General features: G+C 39.2%; 1 protein-coding gene across 4 annotated transcripts in view; it reads left to right on the forward strand.

Annotated features, from left to right (window-relative positions):
• The window catches only part of PTPRR (protein tyrosine phosphatase receptor type R), a 154,212-nt gene that overhangs the window by 56,373 nt on the left and 79,179 nt on the right, over positions 1–18,660 (forward strand). The window contains exon 2 of one of the 4 annotated variants that reach the window (XM_032999845.2): positions 4,228–4,366. The exons of the other annotated variants lie outside the window; for them this stretch is intronic. The gene's annotated coding sequence lies outside the window, so the exon portion shown is untranslated. The remainder of the gene's footprint in view (positions 1–4,227; positions 4,367–18,660) is intronic. 4 annotated transcript variants of the gene reach the window in all.

Below are 18,660 nucleotides of genomic sequence, written 5' to 3' on the forward strand. Positions count from 1 at the left end.
TGTTGAGAAATAATCCTAGAAGAAAACACATAGAAAATATGAAATATTGCAATACTAGTTAATTGTAAAAGTGGTTTTTGAAACCAGATGAAGAAAAGTTAATTGAAGCACAATAGAGCATGTGGAACATATAAGGTCAGAGCATGTTCTGAGGTTTTTTGGGGGGGGAATAAGAATTTTGTAGTGCTAGCACGGCTCAGAGCAGCTCTGTAGCCTAACCTGTGCACTCAGTGCCCCAACTCACATCATGAGAATGGCTGCATTGTGATTTTGCCTCCTCTTTACATGACGGCTTCATCCGTCTCAAAAGGAGCTAGGCTCAGAGCAGATGAAGAATGTGGTTCTCGAGACAGTGAGCAGTAGACCTTATCCAGTGTTGCTGTGGGTGAAAAAAGTTTACTCAGGTTCACAGAAGGAACTTTGAAGAGATACCTGTTGAAGGTTATTATTATGGCAAACTACAGTAGGCTCAGAAAATCCCCCAAGCCAAAAGTGGTTTGACACAGGATTAGTAGCAGGGGAGAAATTTCATATGCCTGCCTTGTCTGTACTCGTCCCTTCATGTCTACTTACGGCTGTGCACAAGACACCACACTGGGAGAGCAGGACATTTGGTCAGAACCAGTAGAACTATGTGCTTCTGTTGTTGTAAAATATAAGCGCTGACATGGTATAAGTAATGTTTTAATTTTATTTCATGAGAGTTTTAATTTTATTTCATGAGAGATATTTTAAGATTTTCTGCCAATTTATGCACAACTAAGCATGAAATAGAATACATATTTCAGAAAATTTCATGCTGCAAAGTGATATGAAGGAGGTGCCTTCCTCCTTAAAGTGTTACATGCATAACAGATTTGTGAATAGTAATGCGGGCCATCATTTTATACCATGCAATGTCCATGATCCTATTATAAGTGTTCTATAAAATGAAAAGGCTTATAAGCAGCAAGGCAGCAAAATAATGAAGTATAATGCTGAATATGTGAATAATTTTCTGGAAGTTAATATGAGCACTCATATTCCTTGAACAATCATAACAGCTGCTCTGGAAAATGATTGCAAAATGCCACTCTGGTTCTTGGCAGGTCTGTGTCCTGTGTTTATTCATAAACACAGCTGTTTAATATTAGATACAAAAGTAAGTTTCTCATTGTTTTATTGTTGTCAACCCTGTAGCTTTGGGAAAGTGATCTGTATGAAGCACTTAAACAGCAAGCCAGTGAGTTTCTTACTGAAAGAAACATTTTTTTAACTTTCTTTACTGATTTTACTTTTTCCCTTTGGAAAAAGTCCGTGTAATTTCCTCACATAGAGTTACTTCCAAATTTTTGTTCTAGGAGAGAAGTTGCTGTAAGTCTGCAGTACAGGTACAACACATAAAACAAAAACATGGATTCGGGCTAGTTTTAATGTTGTGTTTGATTTTTTATCATAGAATGGTTTAGAATGGAAGGGGTCTCTGGTGATTGTGTAGTCCAGCCCCCTGCCCAAAGCAGAGTCCCTCAGACCTGCACGTTGCTCAGATCCTTCTCCATTTGGTTTTACAATAAGGATTTCTTATTGAAATATTTCTTATTGATTTCTCCTAGGATAAGAAAATTTCTTATTGATTTCTCCTAGGATGAAAACTCCACAGCCACTCTGGGCAACCTGTGCCAGTATTTGATCACTCTCACAGTAAAAAGAGTTCCCTTATATATAAATTAAACATCCCATTTTTTGGTTTGTGAGAAACTCAGTTTTCCTCATTTTGATGACATAGAAGGCACTATAGTCCTGTAGGCATAGACCTGGCTCATAGGCTTTCTATGTTACATGGCCATAGGTTGAAAGGCGAGATTTTTCTGTCATAGATACTCACTTCAGTACTCAGGGTTATGCATTTATGGACTATGCCTAAAAGCTCTGGACCAGGGACTGTGAAGCACCCATTAGTTGAAGTCAGATGAAACAGGATGCAAAGTAAAACAGGGACATTAAAGCCCTGAGCAACCATGGAACACCTTACCCTCATCCTTACACATCTACATAGAGTAGCAAAAAGAGTAAATGGTGCTCCCAAGGCCTAACTCACTTCTAGTTCATTTCTCTATGCACACTATGCATCTTTACGTTGTTCTGTAGGAAATCACATTCTGAGATTTCTGCAGAGGAGAATGGTCTTTGTTAGGCTGTTGTATCTGTCTGCTGATCCTAGGCAGAAGTAAGAATTATCATGTAATGTGAGGAACGGTTAAGCTTATCCAGCAGAGCCACAGCATAAAAAATGTTTTGCTTACATTATTTTTGTACTTTAAAATCATTTATCCTTGGCTTGTAATTTAGAAAATAAGGTTTGATGGCTGTTGGTAATTGCCTGTATTTTCTGTGATCAGTGTGTGTAGTGTTCAAAATTGATGTTGCTAATTAAATAACAGAAACAGGAACCAAGAGTTAATTGCAGTCTGTGCAGGTTGCCCCTCAGGTATTTTGTGTCACCTGGTAAGTCTCAGCTCATTAGCAGAAACAAAGTCAATAAGTGTTTACAGAACTAGAAGCAGCTGGAGAGTTACAAAATCATGTCCCATGGAAGCTGTGTGCCTGTGAATGTGTGTGGTCGTGGTCATGGCCATGCTCCTGATCACCAGCATGAGCAAACCATTAATGAATTGAAAAGCAGTAGAAAATGACAGCCTGCATGTAGTTCTCTCTGTTGATTACCAAGATACAATAACTGAATTTTAACACCTCTCTGACGTGCCTATACAGCTTCCAGTCAGTTCAGAGGTTGAGTAGGGATTGTATTCACATAACCTGAGCCTGTATGTTGTCCTGGGAGTATCTGTTCACTTGGTTATCAGATATGAACCTTGACTCACTTTCTGAGTCACTCCTTTTAAAAGTATATTTATTTTCAGGTGAACGGCATATGTTTTTACAATATTTGTATCGTCTTAAGTTTAGCCATGTTCAGTACATGATGTTCAGGTGAACTTCACCTGAATCACCTGGTGCATCTGACCTACCTTATTGCTTATCCTGTGTTCCCTGCTTCTGAGTTACCTCCAATCTTCTGTGATATCTTCAAGCTTCTGTATGACTTTATGTGGCTCAACAGACCTCAAACAAGGATGTTGACTAGCACAGAGCTAGGAGCAACTTTCTGAAAGAGGTAATCTGTTTCAACATATTTACAGATCTGCCCTTCTACTTGCTCTTTCCTCATCCAACGTGTTTACTTTTGGAATGGAATATATACAATATACATCACATTACTATTATCCCTTGATTGCTTAACCCTCAAAAAATCCCTAGAGGTGGTTCCTTTCTTTTTCTATAATTGTTAAAATTTTGCCATCTCAGTGTGTATCCCTTTTGATATTTAAACAAAAAATACTTATGTCTACTGGCCCTAGGTATCCACTGATGGTTTTTCTTCCTTTAGCCTTTGCAGCAGTGCACGTAGACTTTTTTTTTCCCATTACAGTATTGATATGGTTATCTAAAAGCATAAAAATTAGCCTCCTTTGCAGAAACATAATGTCTATTTTTCTATTTCTAGTCTTTTCACAAACTTTGCAGTTTTCTTTATGAGGAAACACTTTGGGTTTTCATAAATGGGGAATGTCTAGATGTCAGCACTCTCTGGATTTGAAGGCGGTGCAGCAGGCATTCCTAGAGGTCCAGAGCATATTTGTAGCTCACAAAGTATTTCTCTGTCTCTCCTAGAGGGGCTATTTAATTGTGGCCACACTCAGCAGAATATTTACAAGTTGGATCTGTCATGGGCAGACTATCTTTTCCAGATCTGCAGGATATGTGAGACAAGAGCCTTAGGCTGGGGTAGCACTGTCCTGGTCACTGTTTTCCGAATTCAAAGCAGCCCACAACTGGGTTTGCACTGTGGATAGTTGGGCAGCCCCAGCCTGAGGTCATATTCATTATGAGGCTCTTTAGGAAACCCTGATTTGCAACCTTTTTATAGAGAGGGAACTCATATCCAGAAAGACAAAATTAACAGCACTACAGAAGTTCAAATACCACTAATAGTGTGAAATTATCCCTTTCATCATGTTTATTTAATGAAATTTGAATGTTGGAGGAAAAGATGATTGTTGAATTCCCACTGGGGAAGATAACATTAAATCTGAATTCCCAGTTCTCTTTCTGCTTTTCCAAGTTTCTGAGCCAGTCTGTTATTGCTTCTTAGTACCAGCTCTGATCTCTACCTTCCCATTATTTCAGCTCTGAACCAAGAATGACACTGCTGCTTCTCTTTACATCCAGACATAATACTTCTTCAGTCTAAAGTAAACAACCACGTGTTCTACTAATAATTTAAGGTCTACATGTGTTCTACTGTACTTGAAGTTTTCATAAACAGGTATGCATAAATATATTAAGGATATGATATATCCAAATAGTCATCTTCTGTAAGGATATAGAGACTGTCAACTAGCAACTTCTTTCTTGCACAAAAGTTTTGTGAAAAACATCTTTAAATTACAAAAATTGTCAGCTTTCTTATGTAGGTGTATATTCTACTTTCTTTTACTAAATCATCTCAAAAATATTAAAAATTAAATTAAAAAGGTTTGAGTCCCTGAATGAAGATTCATATTTTTGACTTACATAAATTGCAAATTGGTTGTTCAAGTAGAAAATTAAGTCTATTTGGACTCCTACAAAATGGAAAGAAATTATTATTTATTCATTGTGTTTTGCAAAATATTTTTTCAAATGCATTTTTCTCATTTGAGAGCTGCTCTATGATCTGTCTAATATAAATATGAACTGTTAGTGCAGAAGACAGACGAGAAGACACAGGATACAGAATTACAATGAAATTTAAGAATTTCACACTTAGATGCAAGATTACAGTTTTGAATCTCTTATCACAGTCTAACTTTAAAAGGTGGATGAGTCCTAAATATGTTTTCAAATTATATTCGGTAAAAAAAGACACCATTCAGCTGATATGACAAAGTTCCCATTTTATTCAGCTTATGCAAATAATACAAATGCTTGTCTTGTCTTTTGCATATTAGTTATGTAATATGATGTAAATTAACTACAAAAAATGTTCTTAATAAAATGGAAAAATCTGAATGGCATATAATACAAGCCTCAAACAGAAAAGAACATACAAGATGAAGTACATAAAAATAACTCAAGATGAAGTATATACAAAGAACTTAGATTCATAGATCTTTGTAAATGATATATGGGAAGTCCTCTGATTCTGTACTTTAAAATCTATATAAGCCTTAAAATTTTGGACCTTTGGTTACAACAAAAAACATTTTCCAATGTAAAATATAAAGAATAACCCCAAAACCTGAAAAATGAGATAGTGAGGGATGTGGGTCAGAATTATGTCTTGGATGTCCAAATCTTTGTTTTTACTTACAGTGTTGACATTACGTACCTTCTTCATGTTTGTAAAATAAGCATTTTGCCACAGTGTACTTCTGTTTCTTCAGACCTAGTGAAAATACTTAATCCCGATTGTTAGATCCTTTGGTGTACCCATGTGAAAAGAGCTACAAATGTAAACTGAGAATTATTATTTATTACTAAAGTGCTCCTTCTCCTTGCATCTTTGCTCTCCCTGTCATCCATCATGACATAAACCTTCACTGTGTCTTTGAAATTGTTTAGGAAGAATACAAGCAATTGTCTGTTTAACAGAGGAGGCACCATACTGGACCATGATATACCTGCCTGACAAAAAAGACCTGACCCAGGAAATAGAATGTATGCAATAGTAAGGGAATAAATAAAATTACCACATGGTTAACCAGAATATGTTAATACAAATAACAACAATACCATCTATTACAAACTCATGAAGTTGGTTAGACTGAAGTTGCAGCTATCTCAAGTACCACTCAGGTAATGCATACCAGGTAATTCATCAGGAGCTGCTTCAATCTTTGTGGGGCTAGTGAGCTCTTGTTGAGCACAGGTCCTGCTCTTTCCCTTACTTGCATAACATTACTTTATGCACCTGTTTGCACAGATCCGCAATGACCATGAAAGTGTCCCTTTTGTACATTCCTGCTCTAGCAGGGCACAGGAAGAGCCACAGCCCACCGGTGGTGTTCTCCCAGGGGAACGCACCTCAGGAGGTCTGGGACTGCTTGCGTACCAGCAGGAATAGCTGGCGGTGAATAAATGGGATTTTCTTTCCTCTCAGCAGGCTTACAAACATCCCTGATTAAGGCAGATGAAAATGAGCTGCCTGAAGTCGTGCATGTGAATGTGAACCGGGCAGCAGAGGCTGATCAGCTGTCAGAAAAGTGAAAGATAACAGAACATTATTGAGAGACAAACATAGGTCTGTTAAATAAGACAGGCTGTGTTGATGAGAGGGTAAACTGGCTTGTGTGTAGATGGAAACAAATTTTACTGAGTAGGTTTCGTCTAACGTGGCAAATATGAAGCATACTTTTATGGAGTTGAACAAAGAATTGTCCCTCATTTATTCCTGTATACTGTGACAAGAGGTAGATGAAGAATTGAGGGGGAAAAGGGTTCTTGGCTATGACGTTCAGCTTCACTGATTTTCTTTCTCTCATGTTCTGCAGTACTAATTTGTGGAAAAATCACAACTGAAAAAAAAATCACATTTTGAAAACCTTTTTGCTACAGTGACAGAGAATATTTAAGAATGTCTACCTTCCTCTTGCTGATTGCTTTGCTTAAAACATTTAGATTTATTTAGTAAATGGTAATTTTGATTATTTTTTTAAATTTTATTTTCCTCTTTTCCCTCCAGTCATTTAATTAAGGCCAGGTTTGATTGAGCAACCTGGTCTAGTGGAAGGCATCCCTGACTATGGCAGGAGGGTTGGAACTAGATGATCTTTAAGGTCCCTCCAACCCAAACCATTCTATTATTCTATGATTCTGTGAATTATGAAATTTCTGGAAGGTTTTCTGGGAATGCTTTACTTAATGGGAGAAAGATCATAGAAATTAGAAGCTGCAAAAGCCATTTAGTTAATCTTATGTTTCCTTGTTCATCCCAGTGTGGGATTGTTCCATTTTATCACCCATTATTTTTGTTTAGATTTGTTTTGGCTAGTGAAATAAGCGTTCCTCCACTACTATAGAAATAATCTAATGACGAAGCTGGGAAGACGAGTTTGTTGGTTTGAGTTCTAACTCAGAAAAAAGGCAGGGGAGGGATTAGCGAACAGATTGAGGATGAGCCCTGCCAACCTTAATGACCTTGGCAATCAGCCACCATGGTAGTGGTAACCTACCACATTTTTCATTGAGGTAACATGATCCCTGCTGCTTTGGTCAAGTACTAATGATGGTTTCTGGATGTCCAGAAATCCTGTGAGCACATACATAGAGCAATTGTATTGCTCTTGCACAACTGATCTGTCTTGTTCTGGTGAAGCTGAACTCACTGCTGCTGTATGCAAAGCCACGATAGCAATGTTATGGTGGAAATGGGGCTGTGTCATGCCATCCTGTTGGGTCATGTCGTGGGACTACACTCTCATGTTTAGTTGTATGATAGGGACTCTGCTGTGCAGGGCTGACGAGAGAGGGGTGAATGGATAGAATACATGCATTCAGACTGCTGCACAACATTGTGGCTCCCCTGGCTTTGGAGGAGTGAGAGATGGGACAGAAGAGCAGTCCAAGATAAGTGATTTGCCAGCACTGCATGGAGAGAAGGGAAAACACAGCAGGGAAGTGGCGAGTGAGGGTGGTGCAGGAAATAAAGCTCTTCCAAGCTCTCTGGTAAAGTCACATCTGCATCATAGAGAGTATAGTGCGTGTTTAGTCTGGCACTGATGGGATCCACTGAGTTTGCTCCTGTGCACTGACCAGTAGTTGTGCAGGCCTGGCACTTCTGTATTTAGCTGAGTGCAGTGGGGTAATGTCAGTGTATTTTCTTCCCAGAAGCATTTGCTGGTTACGACCCTTTGCAAAACAGATTTCTGTCTTATCACAGCTAAAAGGAACAAGACCTTCTAAATGTTAGATCATTGAGGTATTTTCTCAAAATAAGCTAAAAAACAGTTGCTCCCATTAGAGATGGCATATAAAAAACAGACAACAGTAGCCACAGTCGCCAATGAAATTCCTGTCTTTCTCTGCATGATACTGTCAAAACCAGTAGAACATATAAATATAGAAAATTCAATCATGTTCCTCCACTTTTTCTGAGGCTTTGTAGCTTTTTATTTTGTTTTGCTTTTACACTTAACTTCTGAACTTGTTTAAGCAGACACACCTCCACTGATAAATGTAGGCTCTAAATTTTAGCTATATACCAACTGAGATAGAAGCCATACAGCCTTTTATTAGCAGTCATAGCTGCTACCACTGTGTCTCTTTTCTAGGGAATAAGATACGTGTCTTGGGAGTTTTTTGTGAGCCCTCTTGCCATCATCTGAGGGACTTCTGTTTTGATATGACAGGTATAACACAGATGTTGCTCTGGATCAGAGCCATACAGTCAGTTTCTGAAAAGTTGAGTAGTTCTTCTCAGGTGACTCTTCCTGCCTGCACAGAGCAGCAGCTACAGAACCACCAGGAATCTCCCAGGTTTCCAGGATGCAAGAAAGAAGCAGATGTGCATAAAGGTCCACTCATGGTATTTGTACAGAGGAGCAGTATCTCTCAAACACAAATGCCACTGTTTGTGGTCACTCGGGGAAATCTGGAAGATTGCTTCTTTTATGTTTAAAGAATATTATTAAAAAGAAAGAAAAAAAAAAAAAAAAAGGAAAGGGAAACCTCACTCACCAAATTTGCTATTAGTATTTCTCACTGAAAGGATTATGAATTTTTGCTTTTGGGTATGTTGAGAATGAGAGAACCGCAAGCAAACATTTTTTAATATTCTCTTTTAAGGGTGATCAATTCTGAGTATAAAAGGGGAAGAAATGCATTTTTTTCATTCTAAACATCTGAGGTTAGCTTTGACAGCTGTGTTGCCTGTTTAAAAAAATGTGCACAAAATGCTCTTCTGATCCTAAACATAAAAGACAGAAATTGAGGATCCATGAATTGGGCTCTGTCTCCCAGTCATTTTAGAGCACTAATATCCCATAATACAAGGCAGCACAGCTCCTTCATCTTTGACCTCACAACTGGAGGTCATCTCAAAAGAAAAGTCTCACAAATTAGCCTGAAAGCCATTTTCTAAAACTTTTTCCCAAATGGTTGAGTCAGAAAACTTGTCCTATGTGAGGACATTGGGACAGTGTATGTATCTCATTTCCAAAGCCAGAAACCCAAATATTGAGCTGCTGGTGAAAATACAATATCATGATTAGCATTAACAAGAATCATTGAGGTGAAACTCTCCTTAAATCCTTGAAGATTTGATGTTAGTGTTTTCCCTTAATCTGTGTCTTCTCTGTTCAGTACTAGACAGAAGAAGAAAATCCTTCGTCTGCCCAGCTGCTCAGGAGAGAGGGAATTTGTACCTCATAACCTCTGAAATATATTCAGTATTAGCAGGTGGTCAAAGATCCTGATACAGTTGCCAAAGTCATGAGATTGTCTTCACCTGCTTTCTTGTTTCTGAGCTTATAGAATTCACACCCGATCATTGATGGCTTGAGACAAAGGGACATGTCCAGTCATATGAATCCATGACAGGATAAAACCCAAAGTAATGCAAGTTTTGTCTAAGAAAAAAATACAGGTCCCCAATGATGTTGCTTGATTTTGCTTAGCTTTGTTTCAAGTTCAGAATAGTAAAAGTAATGCAAGGCAGAAATTAAAAGGGCACCTTGTATTGTCTGCACTCGGTTCATGAGGATTTGGAATGCTAGAGTAGATAGGGAAAAGGCAGTGATACAAGCTTTATTCCAATAATTTGTGACTGTGGTAATGACAATGGCTATAAACAAACCTTAGGGGGGCTAAAAAGCTGAAAGCAGATAAAGACCCAAAACATACTGTGAATTGCATCACACTAAAGAGCTCTTGTTGTTGGACATTCGTTTCCTGAAAAAAAGAGATCCTGATCTCTCAAGAGCTGAGGTGTAAGGATTGCTTCTTACTTTCAAAGTCTTTGATGTGTTGGACAAATAATCCAGAATGTCCTGAGACACAAGCTGTATTCAGGAATCTCACAAGAACAGTCTTTCATGTAAATAACTCAATTCCAGATGAGCCAAATGTATTTTAAGACTTTTTTTTTTCTTTTTTCCATATGTATTTGTAATTTTCTTCTTCATGTCCCCAGGAACCACAGAGAACTATGATTATGTGAAAAAAGGGAAAGCTTTTGCTTCTTTCTACAACATTCCTATTGTGCATGTTCAGGCAGATTTTTCTCATCTGAAACTACCAGTGAAAATTGTCTCTGAAAATAAATGCACGAGAAGGCCAGAACGTCAGCAGTACTGAAATCTTATTTTGATTTTCAAAGCAAAGAGAAGGGTTACTAAAGAGAGTATGTTAGTGGGAGTCTTTTGGCCACATCAGTTCCTGAAATATGTAGAAGTTGCTGTATTTGTCTTAGGTTGCTCGTTTTGTTCTTCCATTAGTTTCTAAGGTTACATACATACATATATATATATATGTATATATATGTTTCTGCTACAAACTAAATTTAAAATTCTGAAGATAAAGAGAAAAGGACAATTTTGGGATGGTTTTTAATGTCTGTCATTTTTCTGGAAGGCATTTTGATGTATTGAGGGCCATTTTACAAAGTTCTAATGGGAATTTAAACTTCAGTAACTAAGAATTGTTTGAAATGTAAAACTAGCTGAAATGAGGGTTTTACAAAAGGAGAAGGAGAAACAATACTGGTTTTCTGGTATTTAGAGCTTTACGCTGGCTGTACCTAGAGATTTAATAATTGGACAGAAAAAACAAGCATATTATAAAGCACTGTGCTGAACAGACTCAAAAGGGTCTGTTTGCTCTGAGGATTACAGCTGGCTTTGGGATGATGAAATAGGATGTGACTGGTACAATCATGCTGTGCATAAAAGTTGTACCGGACATAATATCCCCATGCATTTTTCTGTAATGGAAGGAATAATTTTTTTGCTAATATTGAATAAGGACAGATAAGACAATTTTATGGAGCTCGTTATACATGCCTCTCAAAGAACAAAAAGGTTGAAATGGTGTTCAGCTGAGCAATTCCAGCTCTCCTTGTGTTTCTACCTCTCTGTACTGTCTTGTGCTTTTCCATCATCTTGTCCTTTTCAACTGTCTACCATAAGGGAGGAGGGCAGGGAGAGGTGGATGGAAGAAGGAAAAAGCTTAGAAAACAATCAGAACTTTGAAATGAACTTCAGCTATTATTTTAAGAAAACTGAAATACTTCATGATGAAGTAAATCCCAGTCCTTGCAGCACCTGTTGTGGTTTAGGCCTGGTTGGCAGCCAACCACAATGCAGCAGCTCTCTCTCCCTTCCCCTCCGGCAATGAGAAGGGACAGAGGGCCAGGCTTGGGGTTCAAGATAGGACTGGGATGGGGAAAAATCCCCCTTTTATGATCACGAGCAAAAGGCAGACTCGTTAGGGGAAGAAAAAAAGAACATACATTTATTACAGACACTAACAACACATAACCGAGTAGGACAGTGAGAAGCATTGCCACATCTTGAGAACACCTTCCCCCCACCCCTCGCTTCTTCCCGGGCTCAGTTCTGCTCCCGATATCTCTACCTCCTCCCCCAGTGGCGCAGGGGCAGGGAATGGGGGGTGCAGTCAGCTCTGCCACTTCCTTCATCTTCGGTGAGGGGAGTGTCCGGAACTTGTTCCTCCTGCTCCATCGTGATCCCCCTCTCACAGGAGACAGTCCTCCACAAACTTTCTCCGACTTGAATTCCTCCCATGGTCCGCAGCGTTCCCCACACTGCTCCGTCATGGGTCACTAACTTCCTCCAACTGGATTCCCTCCCACAGCTGCAGCCCTTCCCGAGCTGCTCCAGCGTGGGACACCCCCGCATGCTGCAATCCTCCCAGCGCTGAATTACAGCAGCGGGGATGCCTTTTCCCATGAGACCCCGGCCTTCTTTGGGCACAGAACCTTGATCATCCAGGCGAAAAACACAGGCCATAAATCAATGTCTGCTCCACCGTAGATCTTCATGGGTGGCAGGGGGGGGCCGTCCTGCCGTCTCACCACAGGATACAGGGGGGTCTCTGCTCCGGCACACCTCCCCCCTCCTTTCTTCCTCCGTTCCTCCACTGACCTTGGTGTTCACGCAGCTGCAGCAACTCCTCCTCACCAGTCCCACTGCCCGTCACCACGTCCCTTCTTAAATATGTTATTGCAGAGGCGCAGCTGATTGGGAAATTGAGCCAAACAGAAGTGGAGCTGACGTGGAGCTGGGGGAGCTTCGAGAAGCTTCTCACAGGGGGGCGCCCCGATAGCCCCCTCCCCTGCCACCAAAAAACTCCACCACTCACTCAACCCAGGACAGCACCAAATTAAAAAAAGACAGGAATTAACTTCTGTTGGCAATGTTAAAATTATCAGTGAAAGAAGTTGAAGAGTTCCTTCCTACCTATCTGCCCCCATCTTCTCACCAAAATATGTAAAATCCTGTGAAACAATCAAATACTATTGTCCCCATTTTATAGACAGAGAACTGAGGCAGATTAACTGAGGCAGACTTGCTAAGGCCAGAGACACAGCAAAATTTCAGCCTCTCATCCCTACTAGTAATTGATTTTTGGTAACAGCAGATGTTCCCATCTTAGTACTCTTTAACATAGTTGTAGTATTGTTGTGACAGATTTTTAAAAAAGGAATAATACATACTTTCTGTAAAAGGAATAGTACGTACTTTCTGACTTCCAAATATAAAATGCACTATTAATGCATTAATGATACCATAAGAAAGATGTAAAGGGAAATGAGTACAGTGAGCACTGAGAGGACACTCTAAGCCACACTCTCAGACTGTCTCCCCATTAGCTACATCACACTGTGGTACAGGAATGACCCACAGAACTCAAAAGCCAGGAGAATTAAACAGCCTACTGTCACAGATGAACATATTAGCACGGTGATGATTTAACAACAAACCAAAATTTATTAATAGCTAATAGTACTTGATCATTAACCAATTTAAATACATCCAAGATAATTCAGGAAAATGTTGTAATTAAAATAGCGACTTATCTACAGATTCTAAGATGACAAGATTCACTCTAACTTACTATATGATATCTTAATACGTATATATATGTGCACACATACACAAAGACAATAACATGCAAACACATAGACACACATGACAAAATATTTGTATCCAATAAAATAAGTTATATACCCACACACCAATAGGCAGAGAAAGAGTAAGAAAAGCTAACTCAAAGTTCCCTCCTCGAGTTTAGAGCAAATACGATGCCTTGGCATTCCTCCATGGGCAATAACTGAGACTCAGTGGGTTGACTTCACCCTGGCCTTTGGTCAGCTCTGACAGCAGATGACACCTTAAGGTTTTGATACCTGAGAGGCATCCCAGCTCAGGGGAGTTGCTGATTACAGGCCCACTTCAATCCAGGAAAGCTCAAAGGGTCTCACTTGGAATCACAATTTATAGGGTCCAAGATAACTGACTTTTGCCATTTGTTTTTGCTCAGGCCCAGCTTGAACAATGAACTACTCTGGTATCTTCCAGCAGTTGCACAAGAATTTGATGAAGGTGCAACTGTTATTGTTCTCATTTGATCACATCACCGGTACAGGTGTGCCAGACCGTTAGGACATGATGGACTGTGATGCCCATTTCCGAGGGAGGGGCAGGAGCCAGGGTCATTAACGTTCTGATTCACTGCCATTAGCAGTCCTTATCTCTCCAGGTGGACACACATCCTGGGGAAGATGGGTGGAATCACACTTAGCACCAAGCTGCCCAGGGGGTGAGGATTGCATCACCACACCTACCTTCTGAGATTTCCTTCAGAAGAAAGATAGAAGACTATTCTGTGTTTTCTCATTAAATGTGATCTGTAAATCCACATTACCTTGTGACACAATGGTGTCAAATGACACTGAAAGAGCTGACCCTTATCTTTTCTGGCAGACTGCAAGCCCAGAGATTAATTCAAAACATAGGACTGATAGAAATCAAACTGTGCCTCTTGAAGACAGGCATTAACAAACCTTATCCTTAATAGGCTGAATGCATTCTCATACACTTTAATCATCCTTGAAGGTCATGGAGTCTTTCTATAGCTGACTGACTCACTGCCCAAGTGCAAGTAAAAGATCGGGGAGGGAATCTTGGACAAAAGCCAGACCTCACAGATGGAGCATTTCTCACTCTTGTGTTGGTGCTTCCTACAGAAGTGGTCAAATCAGCCCCAAATCAGCTGATCTCATTTGAGAAATTAGTTATTCTCCCTCCAAAAAGAAGTGTAAATCTGTCACATAACTGAGACAAAGCAGTTTAGTCATATCACCCATCCACCCACCTCCAGAGTAGCTTTGCCAGTCTGAAGCGTGGACGCTGGACGCCAGCGGTGTGCCCTGGCCTCACCTCGACACCTGGTATGGCATCTTCATCCTCTGAGATGCAGCAGTCTCTAGGATTGTCCTCAGTTGGTACCTACATGTGCCAACAGGACTTGTAAGAAACCCCGTATCTAGTCCAGGGTGATGGCCAGAAATCCAACCTTTTGATAGCAGACTGAGAAACTTACCCTTTTATTTCTCTAGGGTTTACCTTGTCTTCTAATAGTTAGAGGTTTGGCTTCAATGGCATGGCAAGGTTTATAGTATCTTTTCTGTACAGTTTCAAGGACATTAATGACTTTCAACATCCATCTAAGCATCCAGCCCTTTTCCTGCCTCTTGTTCAATTTGTGTCCTCAGCAACTTCCTGTGGTAAAAAGGTCTGTGGATTAATCACAGAGTGTGAAAGACTGCTTCCTTTTATAAATTTTGATTTTCTTATATTTTAAGGAACATTCACTTGAAAATCAGTATGGGGAGAGATTACACAGTTGTCTTAACTAATTAGATTAACCCTAAATTTCCCATTAGTGTTACTTCTGTCTTTGATTTTTTTCACAGAGCTCATAACGTGTATAAATACTTAAATGTATATGCTTTCATGAAAAATTGATCAAGAGCCAAAATTGTTCCTTAATGCTATATGAGAAATGCATAAATCCAGGAAATATTATGCTTACTTTAAACAAAGATGTAAAAGATGTGGGGTTTTTTTCTCTAGCAAAAATGTGAGTGAAGTCGTACAATGTCATATCTTGAAGAGCAGCATCCAAATATGCAAAACTTCCCTGGACTAATCAGGACTGGAGCAATCAAAGTATCCCATTCCTATCACTTTTTCTTAATGTTTCTACATAACCAATGTAGAGTTCTTTTCTCATCACCCAAATACTCTGTGGGCAAGCACAATTAACTAACTTTTCACAGGCTACATGTGAAATTTGGAACTGTTTGGTGGGTTTGTGTATCCTGCTGCATTGGTGTCTCCTCATTAGAAAATGGGTGACTTAAACAGAAGTATGTTCCAGGTCCAGAGCATTTCTCAATGTTTTTCAGTGGTTCTTGTAAACTGAAACATATGTCTGTAATTTTTCTACTATTTTGGGTGATTTTCACTACACTTTTGTAGAATAGCCAAGACTTCCTCTCACAATTTTTCAATAATTGCTCCGTGACCTTAGAAGTATTTAAACGTCACAAGATTTATATTTCTAGTCACATTGTGTTTTAGCAGAAATATATTATGTATGAAGGTTTGAATAGGTCACTGCAGGCAACTGCTAATACATAGAAACATGAACCTTCTTTAATTAATCCCCAAGAATAATTGATTTTTTACTCAGGAGAATTTTATCTTAGTTTACAGTCACAATTCAAGGTTTAATGTGGACTTCATAAAAGGACAGGTTTCTCTTCTTGGAGAAAATAACATTGTAGAGGGAGAGATAAATGGGAGGGGAGGGAATGCCACCTCGGGCACCATTTTGGCGTAGGGCAAAGTGCCTTTGGAGTGGCACTTGTCTTGGCAAAATGCTTTGTTCTAGTTACATAATGCTGGCTGAGGACACGCTGGTTCCTGTGCAATTAATGGACTATGTGAGACACTGAACTTGCTGTGACACATGACACACATAATATTATAAAAGCCAAAATCTTCTGTGGATGTGTATTAAGCACTGGAGCCAGACAAAGGGACTCACCTGATGCTCCGTGCAGCTGCGATCTCAAATCATTGAATGTCAACAGGAAGGCAAATGTAAGGTGTTTAGGGAAAGAAAAGAGAAAATACATCTATTTTCACAATTTGTTGCCAGATTTTTTGGTAGTCCTGTACCCAAACTGTACAAATACAGCTGCAATACTTCCACTTTCACTCCTGATAAATACATCATTTTTTGGTTGTATAGCTGAGGCTGTCTGATGAGGGTGACAGGATGAATCACAATGACACTAATTAACTGTGGACACTATCACTGTGCAGGCAGCAGAGCATGGTGCTCAGATGGAGGGACCCATGGCCTGGCCACATTCCAGTATTTGCTTTAGTGCAAAAAAACCATTTTATAGCATTTTTGGTGACTTTTTAAAAACATAAATAAATAAGTGAGCACAGTAAAATTCCTAGCATGTATATTTTGCTTATTTATCTTTAATCTTTGTTCATGAAAGTATTGTGAAGTCTTATACTTTAACCTTTAACTTCCTTCATCCTTGATTATTTTTCTTTCAGTTAGCTGGAGGTTTGAGAAAATACCTGTGGTGGTAGGGTCAGGAGGAGTTTGGACGTGAGTAACCAATGCGTAGAAAAGGAATGGTATATTTGAGGCTCATTGCAGGAAGGATATCACTGATGATAAGGAAAAGATAAGAAAGGGAGGCATCTCTGAATTTTTCTTGGGAAGCAGAACTTGACTTGGCAAATTATAATTTATTGTAATATCCTAAAGATACTATTTCAGAAACTGTGTTATACATTCATCCCTTTCGTGTTGTGGTGTGCTTTTTTTTTTTTTTTTTTTTTTGATTTAACGTGAAAATCTTTATCAAAAAGCCCCTGTAAGATTTCAGTTGTGAATGGTCTTCAAACTACCTGTTTTGCTTGGATCGGATAAACCTAGAAACTGTCGCTACAGTTGCAATATCCAGGTCGGTAATTGCTCAGGGAAATGAGTCCTCCAGGGTGTTCGCTGCTAGGCTCAACAAGTCGCTATTGCCAACAGTGGTAGCAGATTCAAAATTGTGAACTCCTTGGGAAGTAGGTTACAATCCATGATAAACACTTCAGATGAGCAAAGGGTAAATTAGTGCTGTCTAACTGGGATGCTTCAGTCCTTTCTTTTCCAAAGCAAAAGGAGCAACTAGAGGAACACAGTAAGACATAACTTGTGTATCTATGCTAGTGCTTTGTTCTATTTATTTCCACACGTTTACTTACAGGGGTTAATTTCACATTTTATTGCAGGTGGTTTTAGAACACATAATGATTTTATCTGTGTAATTGTAACCTGTAAATGGCTGACCAGGTTTCCATTCTAGGAGTGTTTATCTTAATGACAGTTTATATTCGTTGTCTAAAGTACGGGTATTGCATTTGTAGTTCATGCATTATCCGTTTTCTATCCTAATCTCTTACCTTAATGGACTGTAGGCAACAGAGTATCTGGACATGCCATCAGAATGGCACAATAATATTAAAACATTAACATTTTAATATTATTTTAGAAATTTTCTACTGATAGGAATAGTTAGGAGTTTGTTTTTTATTTTCTCTTCTCTATCTTCTTTCTTTCTTTTTCCTTTGTTTTTTCTTTCTTTGACTAACTTTTCTCTAATAAAAATTGTCATAGTTAAGAATTTGCAGAAAGACAATTTTGTACCAGACCCTTAGGTCAGACTTAAATCTCAGTCACCTTCGGGAGGGCACATGCCAGATTTGAGAATGTAATGCCCCCAAGTGTTGCCTTCATCCCAGATCTTGATAGTGTTAATATGGGTTATTGTATGATAACATTCATGTAATTGAGGAGACCCATTGCCTTTTAGTGCTGAGTAGGCATAAATTAGACTGGATCTTGTCAGAAGGAACTTGGGAAAAGAGTATAATCTTGCCCTGTTCCTATCATTTCTCATAAGCATTCAGAGTTGGCCACAGGGTACTGACCTTGATGTGTCTCCAGTCTGGTCCACTCCTGCTTTATACTTCCATGAATCCAGTACAAACAAGGGGGTAATGGAGAGCATAGAGCACGTTTGTGATGTGCTGCTCACTCTAAAGCAGGTGCTCTTGGGCTTGCATTGAGCATTTCTATACATTAGATTTCACTGATCGGGTTAGAAATCCCATTCCTGAAGTGGCAGATTCTGGACTGATAACTTCCTTCTTGATAGGAAAAGTTAGTTGCACTCTCTTGTGCTGCCTGATGTAGAAAAAGGCAGCCTGTGTTACTCTAACTTAATTTTTGCTATAATTGCCAAGGAACTAAGCTTCACACTAACATTGTCAATTGAGAAGCAGATCCCTACCATGGACAACAAGGCAAGGTTCTAATGAAAAATATGAGCTTTTTCTTCCTTAAATACTTCTTGGGTATTTCCTGATGAATAGTCACTAAAAAAATCTTCACTGCTGCACGGGAAGCACCCTGAAATGAGGCTTAAGGACAAATTTCTTCCCACCCACTTAAGAGGTTTCCTAAAAGGGTCCC

This window comes from Tyto alba, unplaced genomic scaffold (genome assembly GCF_018691265.1).
Source record: "Tyto alba isolate M040663 unplaced genomic scaffold, T.alba_DEE_v4.0 Super-Scaffold_2, whole genome shotgun sequence".
NCBI lineage: Eukaryota > Metazoa > Chordata > Aves > Strigiformes > Tytonidae > Tyto > Tyto alba.